The 8854-nt window shown below is 34.7% G+C and overlaps 1 pseudogene; it reads left to right on the top strand.

The window, feature by feature from the left end:
• The first annotated feature begins 7119 nt into the window (after positions 1–7119).
• Positions 7120–7468, top strand: LOC122490956 (annotated as a pseudogene).
• Positions 7469–8854: the final 1386 nt, after the last annotated feature.

Here is an 8854-nt window from a genome sequence, read left to right as displayed (position 1 = left end):
TACATTCAGCATGTTTTTGATGCTCAATAGTTATATGAAAAAAATTAAAAGGAAATAGTATTAGTAAGTGAAAACTAAGAATTTAGGACTATGAAAAAATATTTAATTTTGGAAATACTAAACAACACTTATATTGCTCTTAAAATGGAAACAGATAGTACAAACTAGATGAGACATCAAGGAAGAAAATCTTAGCAACTTGTCAGATACTACTGAAGAATTTGCCACTAATGCACCAAAATGTTAAGATGTTCGCACGGGAGTAATGTTAAGAATGATCAGAATGTTAAGAATGTTAATGTAATGTTAAGAATGTGACATGTAGAGACTCTGAAATAGACATATAAGTTTCAGAAGGAAAAAAATGGAAGAAACGTCAGAGTGGCAATATTTGAAGATAGTATTAACATAATTTTTTGATAACTGAAGAAAAAATGAGTTTTCTTTCTGTATTAACATGTAGGCCTTAAAAGGGTATGTAAAATATACCTGTGACTATGTCAATCATAGGAAAAACTTTTGGAACAAAAAAAGAATCAAGTGTAGTTTCTAAGACATAAAAGGAAAATCACATTATTTGCGAAAGAAAGAAACTTAACCTGTAATGTAATTAAAATAGAGTGCTTTTAACCAGCTGTAAGGAATATCTGAAGAAATGCTGAAGAAAAATAAGTAACAACCTAGCTAATCTGTAATTCAAAACGGGATAACATTAAGACTTTAGTTTGCAATACATGCAATGACCAAGTTAGCTACCTAACAACCATCACTAAATATAATACAAAACAAAACTAAATATAGGGTCTTCGTTAGCAGGGGTAAAGGAAGATAGAAATCCTGAAAATTTTAAAAAATCTTGGGGCGCCTGGGTGTCGCAGTCGGTTAAGTGTCCGACTTCAGCCAGGTCACGATCTCGCGGTCCGTGAGTTCGAGCCCCGCGTTGGGCTCTGGGCTGATGGCTCAGAGCCTGGAGCCTGTTTCTGATTCTGTGTCTCCCTCTCTCTTTGCCCCTCCCCCGTTCATTCTCTGTCTCTCTCTGTCCCAAAAATAAATAAAAAATAAACGTTGAAAAAAAATTTTTTTAAATCTTATAGGGAACTCAATAGTAGCACTATAACTTAAAAATTTCAAGGGGCATGTGTCTTTCTCATTGTCTTCTCAGAAATCTCTCAAAAAGTATAAATAATATGAAATGCAATCTGTATTTGCAATAATAATGGAAAATTTATGTATCCCTGCACTACATTATGTGAGGTAAGTCTGTTTAATGGAGGCAAATGGAATGGTTTGGAAAGATGTCAAGAGAAGATTCCCATCGTTGACAATGTTGCACTACTATAACTGAGGGAAATTCTTCCAAATCAAGTGTGCAGCTTAAGATTCAAAGATAAAATTAGAATGGGGATGTATATTATGACTCAAGGCAGAAGTTTCCTCCTTCCGACCTCATTTGGCATAAAGAAGAAGCTGGAAGGTAGGTATGTTCTGAGCAATTTTACAGAGAAGTTATTTGCAGAAAGTAGGTTTTTCAGTAAGATAGGCTGGTAAAGGAGAACCGTGCTACACTGAGTTGACTCTAGGTAGCTGATCATTGTTGTTTGGCAGATATACAGACTTAGAGACTGTACTCAAGTAGGTGTTCTTATTACACAAGAAATGCTTTCCTATACTCTAACATGATGCTGGTCCTCTGGATAAAAAGCCAGTTCAGAAAGTAATTACACCATTCAAATCTAATTAAAATGTAAATTATCAAGTATGGACCTACAAAATGTAAGGAGAAAAGAGAGAGAGAGAGTGAGAGACCAGATAGATGGTTACACCCATCAGATTTTTTGTTTGTTTGTTTAACCAGAGGAGCTCCACCCCTCTGCTTTATTTACAAGAGATATACTCCAGCACCCCAAGTGGATGCCTGAAATGACAGATAGTACCAAACCCTAGATATACATTTTTACTTTACATACAGACCTAAGATAAAGTTTAATTTATAAATAAGCCACGGTAAGAAATTAATAATAACTAATAATAGAACAATTATAACAATATACTGTAATAAAATTGATGTCTGATTTTTTTTTCAAAATATCTTATTGTACTGTACTCACCCTTCATCTTGTGGTGATGTGAAATGATAAAATGCCTACATGATGAGATAAAGTGAGTGGGTGATGTAGGCGTAGCGATGTGGCGTGAGCCTACTACTCACCTTCTGACAACACATCAGGAGTTATTATCTGCCTCCAGACTATGGTGACTGCATTAAGGATTACCGCACAGAGAAATGTAAACACTGGCCAAAAATGTTGCGTAGTTTTTAAAAAATATAAAATAAACCAGTATGTCATTTTACTTTTGTGACTTTAGAGTATACAAAATTTCAGGAACAACATATCAAACTATAGAAATAAACTATGTACTGGTGGGCCTCTGAAAAGGATCCTAAGAGCAAAATAAACTATCTTAGAGTAAAAAGAAAAATTTCTTTGAGGTAGAACAAAGGATGGAATACAGGACATGAAAGAGAGAAGTCAAAATAATCCACAAAATAAAAAAAAAATTGAGAGGTGAAACAATGAAGTTTAAGAAAACTTTAATGAAAAAGTATTAAAATTGCCAATTTAAAGGATATACTGGATCTTAGAAAAAAACAATGATCAGTTTAGAAATATTTTAATAAAGCTAATTGATTTCAAATCAAAGATCCAGTTGGCAGTAAAGTACAATATCATTTTACCTATAAATACAAAACAATAGTCTGACCTAAGATTTTTCAATATCAACAGTAAATTCTGAAAGGGACTGTAGCAATGTCTGTAAATTCCTCAAAAAAAGAAAAAAAAGAAAGGAAAATATGAACCATTAATTCTATGGGCATACAAATTATTAAATACTAAAGAAACGAATAAATATTGCCAAGAATTCATTAGTCTTTCACATGATCCTTGAAGAAATATTAAAAGATGAACTACAGGTGCACCTGGGTGGCTCAGTCTGTTAAGCATCCACCTGTTGATTTCAGCTCAGGTCATGACCTTACAGTTCATGAGTTTAAGCCCTGCATCAGGCTCTGCCCGGACAGGGTGAATTCTGCTTGGGATTCTGTCTCTCTCTCTCTCTGCCCCCTCCCTCACTCACTCTCTGTCTCTCTCTCAAAATAAATAAAATTAAACTTAAAAAGAAAGATAAGCAATAAATAGTGAAATGACTACAAAGACATTTGCAGTGGTATCAAATAAATACTGTTAGGTGTTAAGATAGGCAGAATACCAATAAACTCCCCCTTGAGTTTAATACTCTCCCCCTTGAGTGTAGACAAACCTGAAACTTGCTTCTACTCAGTAAAATATGGCACATTTTAGGAATATTACTCGGGCTCCTGTTCAGTTACATGGCAAAAGTGAAGGAACCGTGCAGGTGAAATTAAGCTCTATAATCAGTTGACTTGAGGTTAACCAAAGAAGTCTACCTTGTCTGAGCCTGATCAAATCAGATGAACATCTAAAAGAAGGCTTTAGGAGGTAAGAGACAGAAGTCAGAGACTCTCTCTTTCCTGAGGCAAACTTTATCTAGCTGACGGAAAATGAATCTTGCCAATAATACATTAAGTTAGAAGAGGATGCCAGGTTCTTTGGTTAACACTGAAACAATTCTCTCCTCCTTAATTGTGTGTGTTTGTGATTTATAATTATTTCGTAAAAGTATGATATGGTCAGATTAAATCAAACCAATATAGAGAACTGATTTAAATTGAGTGCTGAAAACAGTTTTCTATCATATTTATCTTCTACTACAGATCCCTGTACATCAATTCATATTCTTTGTCATTTTAACTTTTTTTGTTGTTTTTGTTTGTTTTGATCAGGCTATTCAATCTATGAGTTATATATATATATATATATATATATATATATATATATATATATATATTTTTTTTTTTTTTTTTTGCAAAAGTTCTAACAGTTTGGGACTTGAGTAATCATATGAAATAGTACCTAGTTACAAAAGAATTTCCTAATTCTTTTTCATGATTCAGATTTTCATGAAATTTTGAAATTCAGATTTTCATGAAATTTCATGAAATTCAGATTTTCATGATTTGCATCATTTTATAACAATGTTTTATATCGAAAATACTGAGGCATGGGGTGCCTGGGTGGTTCAATTGGTTGAGGGTCTGACTCTTGATTTTGGCTCAGGTTGTGATCTCACCGTGGTAAGATTGAGGCACATTTAACATGGAGCCTACTTAAGATTCTCTCTCTCTCTCTCTCTCTCTCTCTCTCTCTCTCTCTGTCTCTGTCTCTGTCTCTTCCCCCCCCCCCACCAACCTCTGCCTTTCTCCCCTACTCACACTCTAAAATAAAATTTAAAAAAAAAGAAAAAGAAAACAAACACTGAAGCATGAAGAATTGAATTGATATATTGAATAGGAAAATGTAATGGATACTTCTAGATCTACATGCTCAAGTTTCAGATGTTTTTGAATGTTGCATGTAGAGAACACACGATGTCCTTTTTCCTAAAAGGTTCAAAGACAATAAAGACCTAATGGAAGGAAATGGGCTCTATGTTGACACACTGCTGATACCATGTCAATGTCTTCATACAGTATCTCATTAAGATTTCAAATGTTTCTATAGCTATAGTCATTATTTGTTATCCTTCAGAGGAATATGGGATTTTAAATTGTGTCAGAGCAGCTGTTCAGAGAAGCCACTTGAGTAGTGAGGGTTATTACTGACAGTCTCAGCATGATGATTGCATTACCGTGTGCTGGAATATGATTCTGAAAAATGAGAAATACTCTATTTAGGCAAAGAGAAAAGACTTGCTGTTTGTTTCTGAATAACTCAGTCTACTGTATGGTAGGTTGAATAGACGCACAAATCTTATAATGATTACTGATATCTTGGTAAAAGTCTCATTGAAGTAAACTGTAGGGTACCTGAGGTTTCATACGCATTTATCAAACAACCGATAGAAACGCTGCTTTTTAAAAAAATGAAAAGATGAGGTTTAGGGCACAAAATCCTCACACCTGGTTGTTACCAATGGTATTTTGTTACCACTATTAATCATATCTTACTTGTTTATTTTTAGGATGAGAACATTTCCAGCACCACTTACCCTACCTTTTAGCTGTGTTCCAGGACTTGTGTGAAAATTTTATTTCGGTCAGTCAAGTTTTATTTTAAATATAGCAGCAAAATATAGAACATAAACCCTGACCGCTATGATTGTCAAAATAAATTTCGTTTTTTAATGAAAATAAACACTGCTTGATGTAATAATATTATACATTCTAGTTATATATATTTATAAGGGTATTATAAAACTATCTTTTTTCACACACAACTTCCATCAAAATAGTCAAGCAATTAACTGCTAATGTTTTATTATATGTACTATTGTAGTCTAATTTTACAATCATTCAACTGTTTACCTATTCCTTCCATTTAGTAAATTCTAAGTTTTGCCATATTCAAAACACACAAAAAAATCAAGGTTTATCTATATAGTTTTTACATATAAAATGCTTATATGTAAGTAATTTTTATACGTAAAAGGTTTATATACTTTTTTTAATCCTTATCAAAATACATCTATATCTTTTCTAAGGTAAGAATTAATGTATAATAGCATTTTAGGGTGACAATTTAGAATGACACTAAGGGTGAATACTTTCATATGTTTCTCTCAATGTATATGTTCACATTTGTATTTATTCGTATATATTTACATATAATTATAATATTAATATTAGATATAAAATACATAATGATATATTTAAATATATACAGTATTCATCCTTTCAATAAGGATGTCTATAAATTCTTGATCCCTATTCAGGATAGAGTTGAGAGAACAGACCCACTGTAGTTATTTCAAGCAGAAAAGAGCCTAATACAGGAACAAGTTGATTATGGTATTGTTAGAAGGGCTGAGAAGGTGGAACCCAGGGAATGGTTTATAGATTTTGAAGCCAAGCCACTGCACTTGTCCCTCAGAGGTTAAATGTCTAGGTCCTACTGCTGACCTCTAGGTATCCCAGATCCTCAAAGCAACCAAAGGGTGGAAGATATAATCTGGCTACTGCCAACTCAGATCAGCTAAACGTTACACAGGAGCCACCCCAGCTTCAAGAAGAAGAAAGCTTCTGCCTCTCTTCCATTTCCCAAGGCTCTTCTGAGTGCATCTCACTGGAATGAACTGGAGCACATCCAGAAACTCGGTGACAAGAGAGTCTGGCAAATGTATTTACCAGCAGAGCACATAAGAGATCAGTAGTCAATGAGAAGTAGAAAAACATGAGGAAATAATAATAAAAGAAGTGATTACTTCTTAACTGTATGAGTGTAGAAAAACAACTAACAGTGGGATTAATTTGTACTTTTTCTTAAGGGGTAAGAATTTACCAGGTGAGGCATTTGGAAAGATCGCTACAAGCAGAAGAGGATGAATGTTCAGATCTATAGAGGTATAAAGAAGCAAGATAACATATAGTTAGTTTAGTGTCTTTGGAGGGTAAGCTTCATGTCAGGAGCGAGGAAAAGAGCAACCATAGTAACTCATGTTGGAAAATCCTCAGGAAGGTTAAGAAGGATCTAACAAATTGCAAAGGAGCATTAACTTTGTTTCCACGGTGAGTGAGGCCATTAGAGAGAGTGGCATGATTAGTTTTGTTCTTTACCAAGGGTGGACAGAGGGGCAGAAACTGGGATATAAAGAAAGAAAAAGAAATCTATTTCTACTATATATATATAAACACTCCCCTAATGTTTGCAGAGGATGACAATTTCTACATAGACACATATAAGAGTTTTGTATACTAATTGATTCACTTGATTATTTTTGTTTGTTTAGAAACGATCTTTTTAGATCTACTGAGAATTTAGAGGCAAACCAGATTCCTGCTCCAGAGAGTTAAGCCTGAAAATTGGCCACGCCTGAAATAAGCCACTATATCAGATGATGTGGACTTCATGGTTTTCATGGGTCTTTTAAAATTATGGAGCATTTATAAGTATTAATTTTCTGTGAAAAAGATAATGTGCATTAAAAGAATACTATAAGCCTTTTTTTCTCTTCCAGGCACAGTGTCCATAGGCCTTCAGAATGTTCCAGCATTTGACATACACTCGTAGCCTGTCCTATAATACAGCCTCTAACAAAATTAGGCTGGCCCAACCCCTGGTTAATAGAGTCATTTACCTTTATACTAAGAAGGTTGGGAAAGCGCCAAAACGCACGTGTGCGGTGTGTGCCCAGACCGACTTTGAGGAGTTCATGCTGTGGGATCTAAAGTTCTTATGTTTTTTCGTTTTGTCTAAAACAAACAAACAAAAAAACCCATCAGTAGGGCCTGTAGTATGCTAAGTGAACTGATGGGATCAAGCGTGCTTGCCTTATTGAGGAGAAAATCACCGTAAAAGTGTTGAAGGCACAGAGTCAGAAAGCTAAAGAAAAAAAAAAAATGAAGCTTTTTGAGAAATAAACAAATAAATAAATAAAGGACTACGATCCTCAAAACCGTTAAAGTGATCATTCAACTAAAGAACTTATAATGCCATAAAACTAAATAATATGAAATGATTGTCTTCTACCTCAAATTCTTTCGTAACCCAAGGTTAAGGTAGTAAAATGGTGTTGGAAACAAAAAAAAGCAAAACAAAACTCAGTTTGCGACTCTTTCTCCCACTGCTTTTCTACCAATCCCTTCCCCTTCTCCTCCTTCCTCTCCTCCTCCTCTCTCTGCCCTTTTCCAATGTTCCAAAGGCCTACATACTCCTTTTCCCAGCTGTTGGCAAGAGGCTTGTCTGATGAATCCCCTTTAGGGAACTGCTCCAATCCAATAGTGGATGCTGCCCCATCCCAGCCAAGGTCTAATAACTGGGCTCCAGAGATTTCTGGACGGTTAGCTGGGGTATATTTCACAACTGCATTTCAATTCAGATTAGTTTTTTCTCTCTCTCCAATTTCAAGACATTCCCTGATAAGTTTCTTACATATATACCTCCTTCTTGGAGTCTCTGTTCCAGGAAGTTGAATCAATGACTTGAAAACATACAAACATGCACATGTATACAGATACACCCACTTCTTACACACATACACACACAGCCCTAAGTTTTGTTGTTTGCTTTTACCCTATGAGTATTTTTATTTATGCTGAGTGTATGTTTGGAAATGAACAGTATTCCCTACCCTAGACCCTTTCTCTTATAAGACATGTTTTCGTGATTATTCAATCATGAACCTTCTAATTAGTAATTAGTCCAATTAGAAAATTAGTCCAATTGGAAAATAGTGAGCACACAATAAATACTGATGTTAAATGATAGATTGAATGAACAAATCCTGATTTAAATCAACCCATACTTTGTTACCTGTCTTGTCTCCTCCCCCCACCCCGCCTCCAAAATAATAATAATTTAAGATTTGGAACAGACTGTGCTATCCAATATGGTACCTACATGTAGCTACGTATATTTAAATTTATACTAATTAAAATGAAATGAAATTTAAAACATTAGTTTTTTTAGCCTCACTAGCCAAAATTTAAGTGTACAAAAGCCACATGTGGCTAGTAACTACCACACTGGGTGCTCAGATTATGGACCATCCCTCCATTATAGAAAATCTATTGGAAGGCACTTGTTTAGAGATCAAATGCCAAGGGAATGCTACCCTATGGAGATAATTTTTCTTTAATGGAGTTTTGCAATATTTGAGTGACTAAAGATGTTAGCATCTCAAGGAAAGATGCTCAGCAGAATTATGGTTGGTGACAGTGTTAAAAATATGCTGACTACCGGAGCACCTGGGTGGCTTCATTGGCTAAGCATCCGAC

Source organism: Prionailurus bengalensis, chromosome C2, assembly GCF_016509475.1.
Source record: "Prionailurus bengalensis isolate Pbe53 chromosome C2, Fcat_Pben_1.1_paternal_pri, whole genome shotgun sequence".
Taxonomy (NCBI): Eukaryota; Metazoa; Chordata; class Mammalia; order Carnivora; family Felidae; genus Prionailurus; species Prionailurus bengalensis.
The sequence above is the reverse complement of the archived record's forward strand: the minus strand, read 5'-3'. Positions and strand labels throughout refer to the sequence as shown.